Genomic DNA, 17,465 nt, shown 5'->3' with positions numbered 1-17,465 from the left:
CTACACCTCCTTGAGGTCAGTTCAATATTTTAAGATAAGATTTCGTTCAACTTTCTAATAGTCAACTTTCATGGCGCGCAATATTCCAACAGCTCCAGCCTTTGGTGTTTACATTTCAGAACTTTTGATGTACAATCGAGCTTGCTCTTGTTATCAAGATTTTAAAGAGCGTTGTACCACTCTTGCTCAGAAGTTGTTTGACCAAGGTTACCAAATTCAAGGCCTCAGGAAAGTTTTATGGTAGACATGTGGATGAAATTCCACATTTGATGCATCAGTGACTAAAATAATGTCCGATGCAATTCCCTACTTTGACTTATACCAAACGTTCCCGAAGTATTTCAGGTGAAAAAGCGACTAGACTTAGCATATATTTATGACGGGTGCTACCGATCGGGCAGGATACGCTAAATATTTCTCAAAAAGCTGGTATCATCACTATTTCATAGTGATTCATAAACACATGCTCTGTCATCGTATGGCATGGTGACAATCTTATGGATGTGGATATGGTTTTGTCGTCTCTATTACAATATTAATGAAAACAAATATATTTATCAAATGACAGAAGCAGAACATTTATGGTTATCAAATGCAATGAACAAAGATTGTTGCAATCTACTTTTCTTGCCTTATTGCATATATATAAAGATACCAACTGGTATGTGTGAACTACATAATGATACAGGAAATCAATATATAGAATACAAGATTGGAAATTATACAGTTGTCCCATTACTTTGTACACACCGAGATGGATTACGCATATATGAACAATGCTGTTGTGTACGCACGTGTGACATTATATTCAGATGAATTGAAACAAACACAATGACATTGTAATATGCAGAAAGAAGGAAGAAGAAGTGTAATCGTATTCATGGCCTCGTGGCCAAAAGTACGATAGTGTGTATACATAATTTCAGTGCAATGGACATCGAAGTGATTTTTAAATATAAAATAATTTAAATTGATAGATTTCGTTTTAAAACAACTGCAAGACTTTTTAAGCATTCTAAATTTTGCGAAGACATAAACAAATTAAACTTTTCATGTGTGGGATAGGTATTAAAATAACTTGGTAACAACAGTTTTCTGCTTTAATCATAGTACGGACAAACCAATAAAACTGCAAGTCATCTTTGATGACATTATAGTTACATTTGGTACACTTTAGTAATTCAGTATTTATATTTTTATTATATTATTATATCGATATTGATGTACATTAAGTTTATGGCTCAGATATCTTAATTTATACAGAATACGTACTGGGTATCTATCTACAGAAAGACATGGTTATGAATACACTAAGCCTTTTAGAAAGCGTTCTCTTTGTGATTGTACTTTCCTAGTACGGATTCTTGTACTTGTTTTTTGTACCATTCGGGATTCGAATGAGCTCACAAAGTCAGCAATCTAACCCACTCAGCCACCACGATACCACAAAAATAGAAATATGACAACTGGTCGTCTAAATCACTTAATTTATGTACCCCAGTGACAAGTGTAAATTGACACGGCTCTCATAAGACATGGTTCCCAGAAATATGTCATCGTATTATACACACAAAAGTTGATACACAATCATGGGTTCCACAATGTGGTTATTTATCATAGAAAGGGTGGTATGTACAGACATTGTCATAGCGAGCTACACAACTAAACTGATATCGATAAATACACAGTGTTAAGGTTAATAATTTGCCGTGACAAAAGGTTTAAGAGTCCCCTTAGAAGCAGCAAAATAGAACACAGACAAGTCTAAAAAACTCAATAATATATATTGAATAAACAATGAGCAAACTACAATGATTGGCAATAGAGATTTTTAGTACAATGCAATTGAGTCACAAATCTAAAATATTGGGTCACAAATACAAAGTATTAACTCACCAGAGTCTTGACATTTACAGTGAGAACAGTTATACTGATTGAAGGTTGTTTACAATGACAGTAGACGAATAGGCAAGCACGGTCAGTCTTGAATGTTGATCAACTTGACGGTGGCAGACAGATGCGCATAAATACAGTCATGTGAAAAGTCCCGTGTCGCACTACACAACAACCAGCCTTTATATAATACAAGAGATTGTATTATAACAGCGCTACTAGAGCTGCCTTCGCCAGGCAACCGTTCAGGCACACCCTAGACGGTCAAGAAGTGACACACTATGGGCAGTCACGGAAGAAAGCTAGTTTTGCGCCGCACTCAGTAATATTCCTTCTATATGGCGTCGGTCTGTAAATAATCGAATCTGGACCAGACAATCCAGTGATCAACAGCATGAGCATCGACCTACGCAAATGGGATACGATGACATATGTCAACCCAGTCAGCGAGCACCCGATCCCGTTAGTCACCTCTTACAACAAGCATGGGTTACTGAAGATCAATTCTAACCCGGATCTTCACGGGTCACCAAAGAGAGAGTGAATTTAGTTTTATGCAATATTCCAGCAATATCATGGCGAGGAACCCCAGAAATGCACTTTACACATTGTAACCATGTGGAGAATCGAACTCGGGTGACGAGCGAGTGCTTTAACATCTAGCCTACCCAACCGCTCCGCAATCACCAAAGGAGACCTGCGCACACTTAATAATAATTATTATTATTAATAATTGCATATTTGTACCGCATATCAGGATATGCACCGCTGTACAAATAATATATTTCCTGTCGCCAGTCAGTTCCAGTTCCACCAGCATTATGACAAACTGCTAATCTGCCCGCCTACTTCCCGAGCAGATATAGTCATATTACTTCAATTTGCCAAAAGCATACTAATACATGTCTTGATGATTCCACTATACCCTACGTTTTCGGTATTTATCAACAACATTCACTAGAACAAACCGTGTAGACATATATGGCAGTAGTGGCTTTTTAGTGGTTTGAATTATTATATATGAATTAATGCTTCAAAAGAGCATTACAGTGGGCGGTATACAGGAAGGCAAGCACTGTATATTTCCACGACTCAGACACATATATATGATAGCATTAAATTTTCATATCATTGTATTTGCACTACAAAGCCGTCAACATTTCAGAGTTTATATAACTTCTATTCTTGGGTTTCGGATAATTATATATTAGCTATTGCTTTAGTGACAACTATGAAAGTCTAACGTGCTTGTTTCTATAGAAAGATAATTGCAATAATGATCTTTTTGAGGTCAGACATCCAGGTTGTCATAACGCTGACCTAGATAAAGGCTGCCATTTTGCTGACTAAGAGACTAGCTGTCGTAAAGCTAACCTTGATGAAAGCTGCCATCTTGCTGACTAAGAGGCTAGCTGTTATAACGTTGACCTAGATAAAGGCTGCCATCATGCTGACTAAGAACAAAGCTCTCATAATGCTGACGTACATAAAGGCTGCCAACTAGCTGACTAAGAGACTAGCTGTTATAACGCTAACCTAGATAAAGGCTGCCATCTTACTGACTAAGAGACTAGCTGCTATAACGCTAACCTACATAAAGGCTGCCATCTTACAGACTAAGAGACTAGCTGTTATAACGCTGACCTAGATAAAGGCTGCCATCTTACTGACTAAGAGACTAGCTTATAACGCTAACCCTAGATAAAGGCTGTTTACTGACTAAGAGACTAGCTGTCATAACACTAACCTAGATAGAGGCTGCCATCTTACAGACTAGATAAAGGCTGCCATCTTACTGACTAAGAGACTAGCTGTCACAATGCTGACCTAGATAAAGGCTGCCATCTTACTGACTAAGAGACTAGCTGTCACAATGCTGACTAAGAGACTAGACCTAGATAAAGGCTGCCATAACTGGCTAAGAGACTAGCTGTCATAATGCTGACCAGATAAAGGCTGCCATCACTGACTAAGAGACTAGAGACTAGCTGCCATCTTACTGACTAAGAGACTAGCTGACACAATGCTGACCAAGATAAAGGCTGCCATCTTACTGACTAAGAGACTAGCTGTCATAATGCTGACCTAGATAAAGGCTGCCATCTTACTGACTAAGAGACTAGCTGTCTAATGCTGACCTAGATAAAGGCTGCCATCTTACTGACTAGATAAAATGCTGACATAGATAAAGGCTGCCATCTTACTGACTAAGAGACTAGCTGTCATAATGCTGACCAAGATAAAGGCTGCCATCTTACTGACTAAGTGACTAGTTGTCACAATGCTGACCTAGATAAAGGCTGCCATCTTACTGACTGAGAGACTAGCTGACATATAGCCGACAGCTAACATTCACAACAAATTTTCCATAGTGACCCGCAGTAATCGATGCAGTTGACGTCAATGTTACTCGTCTGTTTTCTACAAATGAACACATTACATAAACAGAGGACTAATTAGAGGCTGAAAGAGGTTGGGATTTGAATGTCAGTTGGTAAACACGCCACTCTGTGTGAGTATTAAGTATTTAGTACTTGCTGTTGACATGTGGAGTATTTTGTTTCGAACCAAAGTAACACACTTGATCAAAACCAAAGATATTCTGTTGCAAAATGCATTAAACTTGAAACAGACATCGATTGATGTCAATAATATACCACTTCTTGCGTGATGCTCTACTGATTTATGAACAGATTTTATCGGAAAATATAAATTGTCGTATAAAATCCTGACAAAAAATATTTATGCGTCAGAACTTGAAGCAAAATAGATTGTCTGCCACGAAAACATACCATAACGAACACAAACAAAAAGATCATTATGTCAATTATCTTTCTCTAAAAATCATTCATAGTTTTCAGTAAAGCAATAGCCGCAATATAAATACACGAATGTTAAATGGTCCTGAAGCTTGAGTGAGTGAGTAAGTGAGTGAGTGAGTATGTTCCAGCAATAGCACGGCGGGGGACACCAGAAATGGCTTCACACATTGTACCCATGTGGGGAAGGCTTTAAGGCTACCCACCGCCCCTACAGGGGAAGGAATGTACCAGTGCCTACATTGGTAAATAAACAAGGAACCACTCACTTTCTCAATTGCTCCTTCACTCTTGAAACATTGGGCTGCCTATATTTACGCTGATACGGTTAAGGATGCTGGATAAGTTTCTGGTCATGTGACACTTTCAGACATGTAATACCAGTGCCAGTCACTAAAAGAACTTATTCATCTTAAGGCCGGCACCAGTGAGGAACTGAGGACAGTCTTCAATCCTGCAGGTCAGCTTCTGGTCAGTGTCACTGTAAGTCCTCTGCTAATAATTTCGGCCAACTGTCGGTCTTCTGTGACCACAACAGCAACTTCACAACAGCAATATGGCTTAGGATATACTAGTAACCTGTAGACAACCTTGCTGAGAGTGCCATTCTACAAGATACCAATATAGTTGGTTCTTGGGGAGAATTTCCTAATCATAGACTTGTAATTGTGCTCAAACACCAACTGTATAAGCGATGCAGATTGATAGGAGGTCCATTGACAAAATAGTTCATTTTGACGGTAATGCACGACATGTCACCTTCTTCTATGATTGATTTATATATTTTTCAGTGCCATTATGCCTCTTACGCCTAACATATTCTGTTTCGGTGGATAATCGGGGTGTTCACTGGCATTGACTTTCTCATTGACTCACCCGTAGGGGAGAAACTGACATGAGATAACTGTTATTAATTTAAAATAGATGTGTCATATCGACTTCCTGGTCGGTGAACGGCTCCGTTGTGATGACCTCTGGTTATAGTATGACGGACTTCGTTGTCAAATGTAAATCAAGGACACGTTTCTCTTGATTCAGTCGAAACTTTACAGGTTTTTGCGTCCTTTGGTCTTTAATCTTATCCAGATAATAATCCAGAGGTATTCCTCATCTGTGTTCGACCATGCACAGAAATACTTCTTATAGGCGCAATGTACATGGTAAACAGAACCGACAGAAATACATATTGATTTCCTCGGGCTAGCTCCAGTGAATTACATCAGTATGACGTGTCTCTGCTCTCTTGGTGGATGTACGCTACTACCTTTACCAGGAGTAAACACACCTTAAACACACACATCACACATATCCTGCACAACAATAACCAAACGCTGTTACTTTGACGCAGCGAACAAGACGCTTGCCATCTTGGCATGCAGCCATACATTTCTGAAGCAATATAGAAGGTTACAGGATTATCGACATCAAGGCTTGACTCCATTCACTCATTCGAGGACAAGTCCAGTCACATAAACAGTTACACAAAACATTACCTGTTCATAAGATAACATGAGTCATTAGTAAGTTCTAGTGTGTGTCAGCATTTGAACATTTTACTTTTGACCAAATACTTGTCTTACCAGTTAAACCAATTTGGATCATTTCTCCATAACACGAAGAAACCTCCTGACATTAGAATAAAGCTTAACATGGTTTGTTGGTTTGTTGTTTAACGTCGCACTCAGCAATATTCAACCTATATGGCGGCGGCCTGTAAATAATCGAGTTTGGACCAGACAATCCAGTGATCAACAGCATGAGCATCGTTCTACGCAATTGAGATACGATGACATGTGTCAACCAAGCCAGCGAGCCTGACCACCCGATCCCGTTAGTCGCCTAGTCGACAAGCATGGGTTATTGAAGACCAATTCTAACCCGGATCTGCACGGGTACTTAACATGGAATGCATTGCCTACAACAGAAGCGTTAAAGGAAGACGTCATACCTTCACGTTGTGTTTACAACTTTGAGTTTTTGTCAATTATTCTTCTGTATGGAATTTCAAGAAAATGTGTATGAACAATGATAGTATTTCTAGTTTGGAACACTGGTTTGATATTGCAAGATTTCCCATTCTGTCATCTGCATACAACAACAACACTTTATAAGATGAAGACCATACGTATAACAGGTAAAGTAGTCATATTTACATGCCATCCTTGATTCAATCTGTACGCTGGGAGTAAAGCAACTGTGATTAGTATAACAGTTACATCACGGCGTTAGCTCAATTTGGGATGAAACTCAATTTGCACGGTTGACATTTTAGTGAAACCAGGAATGGTGCTGACAGTCTTACGAATAAAATCAGAAAGGCGATGACCCAACGAACAGCAGTTCCTGGCACTAGCGACTTCAAAATGTATACAGTGTATCGGGGGCCTGGGACGCCTGTGTAAAGGCTGACGGTTGTCTCAATGGTCGAGACTCGAATAACAAGGACAACTAGTGCCCGGGACAAAGATTAGGTCAACGCACTTTTCATGGAATCAATTATTTCATAACGTCTCTCCCTTCTGTTTTACATTGCATAGCAGGAATGTTCTGCTGTTTGACATAAAAATGCCGATTGTGACAAGGATTGATTTCTGCAACTGCCGGGATGGTTTAATAATGAACGTTTGGTTTGACTCTTAAACCTGAAGACACGTCCATTACTCTTTTGTACTGGATTCCAAAGCTACATGAAAACCCGTACAAAGAGAGATATATTGCCGGGTCCAGCAAATGTACCACAAATACCCGTCTCAAAGATTAACCATAATCCCTAATACTATCAAGGAAGGACTTCATATTCACAGAAGGTATTTGCGACAAGCGGAATAAGTGACATGTGGATTATCAGAAACGTGCTTAAATGTTTACAATCTCAGACCGAGTTCCAGTTTGTCAAAACATTTGATTTTTCAACTATTCAACTTCACAAACTTAAAAACTTCATTCCTTGTTCTATGGGGCATTTGTAAATAAATATGGTGAACAAAGATATACCTGCATATCTATCTTCAGAGGTTCAGGACAATTTGTCAAAAACTGACAGCAAATGTCATTTGAAGTTTACTGAAAGAACTATGTGTGAAATGCGGGACTTTCTCGTTGATGAAACCTTTGCAGATGTTTGGGGTAAAATTCTTCGACAAGAAGTAGGCATCCCAATGTGCTCCTCTCCTTGCGGACCTGTTTCTTTACGTATATCAACATGAATTTCTGCTCGGGTTCGCAAAATCAAAAGAAGGCAATTTGGCCTACAATTTTAACTTCAGGTATATCGAAGATCTAATATCGTTTAATAACCATCGAATAGCCAGTTCCCTTCAATTCATGTACCCGCCTCAACTGTTTGATATTTAGATCTATGGATGAAGATTCAGAGTGGCAAAAATCTCTCCACAAGGCTTTATGACAAAAGGGATGGTTTCAACTTTCCACTCTTGTCTTACTGTGTGTCTTGGCTGGCTTGCGCCTTAGCTGGCCGTGTGCCTTGTGTGTCGTGACTGGCTGTGTGTCTTGGCTAGCTTTGTGTATTGACTGGCTCTGTGGCTTGCTGGCTGGTTGAGTGTCTTGGCTGGCTGTATGTATGTGTGCCTTGACTGGCTGTGCGCCTTACCTTACTGTGTGCCTTGGCTGGCTGTGTGCATTGACTGGTTGTGTGTCTTGGCTGGCTGTGTGCATTGACTGGTTGTGTGCATTGACTAGTTTTGTGCATTGACTAGTTGTGTGCATTGACTGTCTGTGTGCCTTGGCTGGTTGAGTGCATTGACTGGTTGTGTGTCTTGGCTGGCTGTGTGCATTGACTGGTTGTGAGTCTTGGCTGGCTGTGTGCATTGACTGGTTGTGTGTCTTGGCTGGCTGTGTGCATTGACTGGTTGAGTGTCTTGGCTGGCTGTGTGTCTTGGCTGGCTGTGTGCATTGACTAGTTGTGTGCATTGACTGTCTGTGTGCCTTGGCTGGTTGAGTGCATTGACTGGTTGTGTGTCTTGGCTGGCTGTGTGCATTGACTGGTTGTGTGTCTTGGCTGGCTGTGTGCCTTGGCTGGCTGTGTGTCTTGGCTGGTTGTGTGCATTGACTGGTTGTGTGCATTGACTGGCTGTGTGCATTGACTGGTTGTGTGCATTGACTGGCTGTGTGCATTGGCTGGCTGTGTGCATTGCCTGGTTGTGTGTCTTGGTTGGCTGTGTGCCTTGGTTGGCTGTGTGCATTGACTGGTTGTGTGTCTTGGCTGGCTGTGTGCATTGACTGGTTGTGTGCATTGGCTGGCTGTGTGCATTGACTGGCTGTGTGCATTGACTAGTTGTGTGCATGGACTGGCTGTGTGCCTTGGCTGGTTGTGTGCATTGACTGGTTGTGTGCATTGACTGGTTGTGTGCATTGACTGGTTGTGTGTCTTGGCTGGCTGTGTGCATTGACTGGTTGTGTGCATTGACTGGTTGTGTGCATTGACTTGAGCTGTGTGTCTTGGCTGGCTGTGTGCATTGACTGGTTGTGTGCATTGACTGGTTGTGCGCTTTACCTGGTGTCTTGGCTTGTGTGTCTTGGCTGGCTGTGTGCATTGACTGGTTGTGTGTTGTATTGGCTGGCTGTGTGCATTGACTGGTTGTGCAGTTTGGCGGCTGTGTGCATTGACTGGCTGTGTGCATTGACTGGTTGTGCTGTGTGGTGTGTGCTTGGCTGGCTGTGTGCATTGACTGGCTGTGTGCATTGACTGGTTGTGTGCATTGACTGGTTGTGTGCATTGACTGGCTGTGTGCATTGACTGGCTGTGTGCATTGACTGGTTGTGTGCATTGACTGGCTGTGTGCCTTGGCTGGTTGTGTGCATTGACTGGTTGTGTGCATTGACTGGTTGTGTGCATTGACTGGCTGTGTGCCTTGGCTGGCTGTGTGCATTGACTGGTGTGCATTGACTGGCTGTGTGCATTGACTGGTTGTGTGCATTGACTGGTTGTGCGCATTACCTTGACTACTGTGCTGTTGGCTGGCTGTGTGCATTGACTGGTTGTGTGTCTTGACTGGTTGTGTGCATTGACTGGTTGTGTGCATTGACTGGTTGTGTGCATTGACTGGCTGTGTGCCTTGGCTGGCTGTGTGTCTTGGCTGGTTGTGTGCATTGACTAGTTGTGTGCATTGACTGGTTGTGTGCCTCTGCTGGTTGTGTGCATTGACTGGTTGTGTGCATTGACTGGCTGTGTGCCTCTGCTGGTTGTGTGCATTGACTGGTTGTGTGCTTTGGCTGGTTGTGTGCATTGACTGGTTGTGTGCATTGACTGGTTGTGTGCATTGACTGGCTGTGTGCATTGACTTACTGTGTGCATTGACTGGCTGTGTGCATTGACTGGCTGTGTGCATTGACTGGTTGTGTGCATTGACTGGTTGTGCGCTTTACCTCACTGTGTGTCTTGACTGGCAGTGTGCATTGACTGGCTGGCTGTGTGTCTTGGCTGTCTGGCTGTGTGTCTTAGCTGGCTGTGCGCCTTACCTGACTGTGTGTCTTGGCTGGCTGGCTGTGTGTATGTGTGCATTGACTGGCTGTGCGCCTTACCTGGCTGTCTGTCTTAGCTGGCTGTGTGCCTTAGCTGGCTGTGTGTCTTAGCTGGCTGTGTGTCTTAGCTGGCTGTGCACCTTACCTGGCTGTCTGTCTTAGCTGGCTGTTTGTCTTAACTGGTTGTGTGTCTTAGCTGGCTGTGTGTCTTAGCTGGCTGTGTGTCTTGTGTGTCTTGGCTGTGTGTGCGCCTTGATAGGATATGTACCTTTGCTGCGAAAAATCCTTTCCTCAAAATGTCACAATAATGATGATGTCATAGTTCTGGTTCTATTGTGAATAGGCTTATTTCTACCAAGAACGTCCATCATGGATGATAGGTACTAACACGCATACTGTGATCTATTTAAGACATTAATCTTCTATGCTCTTACAAAATAGTCCTGTTAGACGACAACAAGTTAGGTCAGATTGTGTCATCGATTTTGAGATAACTCAAAGTAGTGTAGGTTCTAGATATAGTCCACGCTAGTGATTCTCGTGTGTCTGGTATACTGACGAACTCATAATGAGGTTGGATGGGTGACTCTAAACGTCAAGCGACACAACACTGTAACGTGGAGTCCATTGCCACCTGACAATAACGTCGGGAAGTTTATTTTCTTGTTTGAAGAATTCATCTGAGAAATGACACGACATAGGTTATTAAAATAATTACGTTGATTGGTTGGCCGGTGTCCCAATGGCGCTCAAAACACGGTCTCCAATTCGTGCTGACACCGTCAGTGATTAGCTGGTGATTGTCTGTGGGTACGACCTCCTAGCGTGGCCTCATTCTCACACTTACCAAACGACAATGCCATCTCTGGTTTAAAAGCTGCCAGTCGAAATGGGATCCCTTCTTAGATAATTAAATCAACATCTGGTCGAAGACATTCAAACGAGACAGTGCCGAAGACATCTGGTAGCGTACAATATCTCTCAAGGTCATCTTATCCTTTGTTCTGCTATCTCCATTCCTGCTGATACTAAAATACCCAAGATGGATCTATCCAGTCGCCTTATGAATATTTATCAGAATGTCGCGTCAATCGCGTTAGTGCCAAGGGGAAGGGAAGCAACTATGCCATAGTTTCATCTTTGACTACATCTGCTTTTCGGTCTTCACAGGTTTTAATCCCATTCCACAATCCTTGCAAAACAACAATCAATAGTGAACCATATTTGCACACATCGCAAAGAACAGTCTACTAGATACGACATGTATTCTCAACCAACGGCATGTTTTTGTATTATCATAAATGCTGTGATATTTTCTGTTATTATTATGTTTGGCCTATCATCAGTTTGCTTATTGGATTCGCCACCGTTGTCGTCACGTTTGTAAAACTGAGATCACGGTATTTTCATAGGTACAATAAAACGGATTCTAGATATCTAGTCTCACCCAGAATCCTTATCGGCAAGACCCAGAATCACCTTTGACAGTCGCACATTGGGAACTGACGACACATTCTGTCCCTGCATAGGTACGCGAGAGATACGCAAGGCTAACTCCAGACCTATTTTGTCCAAGAGGTTCTGCTTGACATTCACAGAACGTGTCCCGCATCTTGATCGTGAAGCGTCGTAAAATGACTCGGAATACCCACAATGAGATGAGCACAGGGAACTTGAGACCAGGCCCCGATTTCTCGAAACAAACTTAAGTTTTTACTCAAATTTCAAACTGAGTTGGACAATTTGAAACAGATGAATTTTTAACTCAACTGCATTTTTTGAATAAAAAAGCCCCAAACAACTTAAGTAATCTGTCCACCAAACTCAAATTGTCTGCTATGTTTGAGTTTAATATCGATTTTAGTTCATTCTGGGAAATGCATTTTCTCAAATTTGAGTAAAAACTCCAACTTAAGTCGAAACTCAGACTTAAAGTTTGTTTCGAGAAATCGGGGCCTGGTCCCAATTTCTCGAAACAAACTTAAGTTTTTACTCAAATTTCAAACTGAGTTTGACAATTTGAAACAGCTGAATTTTTAACAAGACTGCATTTTTTAATTAAAAACTCCCAAACAACTTAAGTAATCTGTCCACCAAACTCAAATTGTCTACTAAGTTTGAGTTTAATATTGATTTCAGTTTATTCTGGGAAATGCATTTTCCTGCGTTTTCTCAAATTTGAGTAAAAACTCAGACTTAAGTTTGTTTCGAGAAATCGGGGCCAGAAGCCTGCATGGCAATGTGCTTGTAGAGAGATTGTGTACGACAGCTCTTGGCAGATCAAATATAGACTTCAAACAGTTAAAACATGTCCAGGAAACCTACTGTGTCCAATACTACAGGGTACGTACAAGGGCTACTCGAGACTAGCTATTCACGTGTGTAAACGACACACCGTGACATTTCACAGAGCTGGATCTGGAAGCATCATAAAATGCCTCTTCTCACATTATAACTTTTTGTTTTGATCTACAGATTTCTCGATACTTGATAATCCATGGTAAGTGAGGAACAAGACGAAGCTGTGACCTTTTAACCTGCATATAACCTGTGTGTTTTCAAATATGCTGTTACCAGACGTTAAGCATTTCCAAAAGCTTTCAGTGGTAAAACAACCCGGTTACTTCCCTTCGACCATGATGACATGTTAAAAAGAATTTATAGTTTATATTTTTATATTTAATATCAAAATTAGTTGTATGATGAGCACGTCAAAATTTTCATTTTGTAACGTCGATGTTAGTACTATCGAATTTGACGAATATAATCATATCCAGCTAAGGAAATAAGGAGGATGTAGATGCTACAATACATTAACCAGAAACAATCACAACATAACGAATTCGCCAGTACATGCATTGAAGGTTCCGCAAAGCAAACACAACCAAGAAACATCCTTTCTGATAAAGCTGTGAACTGACGGCTATGTGGACATGGATTGGTTGTTTTCTACTTCACCCCTTGATAGCCGTTGCAACATGATCTGAAGGTATATATTCTGATGCACAAATGAATGTACACACCTGGTGTTTTGAGACTATTAAAACAACGTAAATATTTTGCTAGCAATGTTCCAATTGGGTACGCTATCTATGGCGTTATTGCAACACGTACACAATGTTTGTGACTTGTGAGTCGCAATCAAAACACTTTTCTAAATATTACGCTGTTTTCAGGAAAACATTTTACCACAGCATCAGGTGTGTACTTTCTTTTGTACGTCAGTTTAGTTCATATTTGACTGCTGACACGGCTAGTGGTGAGTCTCCAGGCATCAGATAAGCGCTGATGGTGATCCTTGGGGAGTCCGTTAACATGCTCTTACTCCGCTCACCCCTCCTACCCCCACCCCCAACCCCCCTCTCTGATCGCCCCAGGTCAAGACGGCCAAACGTCACATCCCAGGACAATCATATTAGCTACCTCCTTTGCGTGATCTTTTTACGACCTCAACGCTAAATGGTAAGGCACTGTTTAGGGGTCGCGTGACTGCCTAGACCATACACAACAACTTGCGCGCTGTCCGACGTCCGATTCTGACACAGGTAAACGGTAATGAACGGGTACAATAGCACCTGCAGATGGCTTAACGTCCAGCAAATCGCCAGTATTGACGTTATGAAGTGGGCATCGAGATCACCTGTCCTCAATCAGGGGATGCTCTTAGAAGAAGTCTTCGTGCCTTCGAGTTTATGTGAGATACGACGCAACAGAGTTTAACACGACAATGATTGACCATCGCAAAGTAGTTCTTCATGTTCGGGCCATACATGTATTTATAAAAGAATAGGAAATATACTGAAAGGCAAAAGAAACGTCGTAATATCGGAAATGACATTTAAGTATCAATGGAGTATTTGAACTCATTTCTTTAAATATACACCGGAAGTCAAGTTTGAGGAAAACATGAATCGTGGTTGTATAGCCTGTTTTGCCCAATACAGTATTGCTTGAGATTTGAGGTTAAAAATGTTTTTGTTTGTGGAAAGGGAAGAGTCGACACAAACACAACATTGAAATAGAGATGCACGTGCATCATGCATGCATTCAGGCATAAATTGTCGGCTTGAATGTCAGTCATTCACTTGTTTTCTGAACACAGCAGCTATGGCTAGGTTAACGAGAGATCAACGACAACAAGTCATTGGACGTCTACACGCTGGTCAACGTGCTCAAGTCATTGCTAATGACTTCAATTGCAAGGTATGAAAGATTGAACGTCTTAGACAGCGATACAGCGATCCCAACAGCACTGATGACCGTCCACGTAGTGGTTGACCCCGTGTAACAACACGTCGCCAGGACCGTCATATCGTCCATCAACACCTACAAGACCGATTCGGGAGACCATAGGAAACCACAAGCGACCAGTCAGTGACTGAACCATTCGACGACGTCTCCAAGCCAGGAACCTGTTTTGTCGACGTCCTGCCAGGGGACCCATATTCACCCAACGTCACCGCCGGGAACGTCTTCAGAGGGCACAACAGCGGCAAAACTGGCGTGGGAGACTATGGAGAGGGGTTATCTTCTCTGGAGAAAGTTGGTATACTGCATATCAGTGGCGTATATTCTTTTTAAAAAAAGGTTCAAATACTCCACTGACACATAAATGTCATTTCCAATATTACGACGTTTCTTTTGCCTTTCAGTATATATTAAACACAAATGAACCGCTTTTAACTACCTTATCAATTACGTTTTCTAGGGTAAACCAATAATGTTTTTGGTTTCAAGATAAATTATAAACGCAAACCACTATTTTGTATTGATATAGACATATCCTGTTGAAGGCATGTATCTCCTTCCATTGATTAACTCCAGTAAAAACTGAAATACTAAAAGTTAATTTTTAGACGAGAAACATGAAGACCACAACCAAGCCATAAAACTTTGATGGGTATGTTGAACTGAAACTGTGACAGCACTGAACGGCTTGTTATTTACGATGTAATTAATATGTGATGTCTATTTAGAAATATCGGTTTGAAGAAGATCTAGAGTTTTGATCAATTGCTTCTTTACATATTTATTACTGTTTATCGATTTCATGTAAATTGTTAGTGTTTAGTTTAATCATCATCGCCATGGAAACGCATGCGTATTTCATAACAAGCCAATTAAGCAAAGTATGGTCGACTTAAAGGCACAATGTCACACATTTTCGACAATACTTTGGCCTATATAACATATATTTGGGCATATGCACTCACTTTAGCTTCCTATCAGTGCAATAAAAGACTTATTATCCCTTACGACTTGCCTGAAATCGATGATTGAAACTACGAGGCGAACAGCTTCCAAACAGAGAACACTTGCCATATATGGAATGTAATCAATTGCTCTGTACATCGAAAACTGTCGCACGCGGTGTTATCGGTGTTTGTCGAACTGGTTTCATTCACAAGTTATGGGGAGGATATTCGTAAAGAGCGCTCCAAGGGACGATCCAAGGGTGCGATCCGTGAGATCAAAAGTGATTATGACTTGGATAGATATCGTAGATAAGTTTGTGATATTTGTTGGATTATCATACGGATTGTTTTGGATTATCGTGCAGTGCCTAAATGAGTAAGTGATCTTGACTTCTTGACTTGACTTTAACGTAATTCTCACTATGTCAATAGTAGCAAAGATGTATCAGTATCTAGTAGACTAAGTTGTAACAACCACCAGTTTGTTTTGATGTAATAACTACAATTGTTCTGTGGAACCACGTCTCCAGCTGCATAACGATTTTGATTGAGCGTATCCCACTTGCATTGTACATATTCCTGTTGCATTGTATATATATTGTACATTAACTACATTGTATCATACCTTGTCACGGTTCGTCTCCTTTCGTTGCTTTCCCATTTGTGTATATCCATCATCTATATTGTTTGCTATAAGCGGGTTTCCATTTTTCTCATGTGATTACATATTACTATCATATTTGTCCTATATCTACCGCTTTAATAACCTATTATACCACATTTATTATTGTTATACCATTAGTATTTCGAAGATCTGCATTGCCTGAACACCCCTATCTTTCAGCTATAGCAAAGTCAGTACATAGATATCATTTCATTAGAATGGGTAATGACATAATCCAACATAGAATTGTTATCAGACTTTTTCATGGAACCACACATCGAGCAAGCTCAAACTTTAAAACATCACGTATAAATCTACTAGATTATTTTACAAGCCTTTTCGGCTCATCATTGTGCATCTTCAGCCTAGAGTGTAAGGCGTGGATTGTATTATGTGCCCTGTGTTTTGTGACAGCATCGTTAGGTAACACCAACGCGCTGATCTTATTTCTATTGTTACTTTTGCTTTCTGGTGACATTGAGTTGAACCCTGGCCCTGTGCATGATGTAACTCAATCATTAGACAAGTCTTTACAAATATTTCACCTCAATACGAGAAGCGTGAGGCACAAGCTAGCTCACCTGAACGAATGCTTATCTGAAAACCAAATTATTTATTTCACTGAGACGCACTTAGATAACTCTATCAGTAACACAAATATAGCATGGGATAGTTTTCACGAACCATTGCGTAAAGATAGAAATGCTTTTGGTGGAGGTGTCATGATCTACGTTAAAAATTATTTGAGTTTTAAAAGACGCTTTGATTTGGAAAACAATAGCGATGAAACAATTTGGTTAGAAATATATTTACCTCAGAAATCGATCATGCTTTGTGCAGTTTATAGACCCCCGGGCATGGACGTGACTTTTTGGGAGAGATTAGAAAATTCAATAGAGAATTCATTTGACTTTACATCAAAATTTGTACTTGTCGGTGATCTGAATGAAGACTTTTTATCAGATAAAATTTCACGTTTAAGAGAGATCATGAACCGAAAGGCATTGTATAATGTTATTAAGGACCCTACACGTGTTAGTAGAACAAGCAGAACTTTATTAGATCCCATATTAATCAGTAACGATATTGACGTGTTTGACAGTGGCGTTATTGATTTCAGTAGTGACATAAGTGATCACAGGGGCACACTGGTTGCCATTAACACAGCTATCTCCATGTCTTTATGTTATACCAGAGATGTATGGTGTTATGATAAAGGCGACTATGAGTTATTGAATAGACATATAAGCAATACTGATTGGAATTGTGTGATAACAAACACAACCGATATCGATGAAGCAACAGATGTATTTTATGATCATCTAGGAAGGTATATTAAGGAATGTATTCCATCTAAAAGGTAACGATTAGACCAAATGACAAACCTTGGTACAATTCGGAAATACGACGTGA

The sequence above is a fragment of the Haliotis rubra genome, unplaced genomic scaffold (assembly GCF_003918875.1).
Source record: "Haliotis rubra isolate DU_JTF1 unplaced genomic scaffold, ASM391887v1 Scf94, whole genome shotgun sequence".
NCBI classification, from domain to species: Eukaryota; Metazoa; Mollusca; class Gastropoda; order Lepetellida; family Haliotidae; genus Haliotis; species Haliotis rubra.
Note: the sequence above shows the minus strand (reverse complement) of the source record.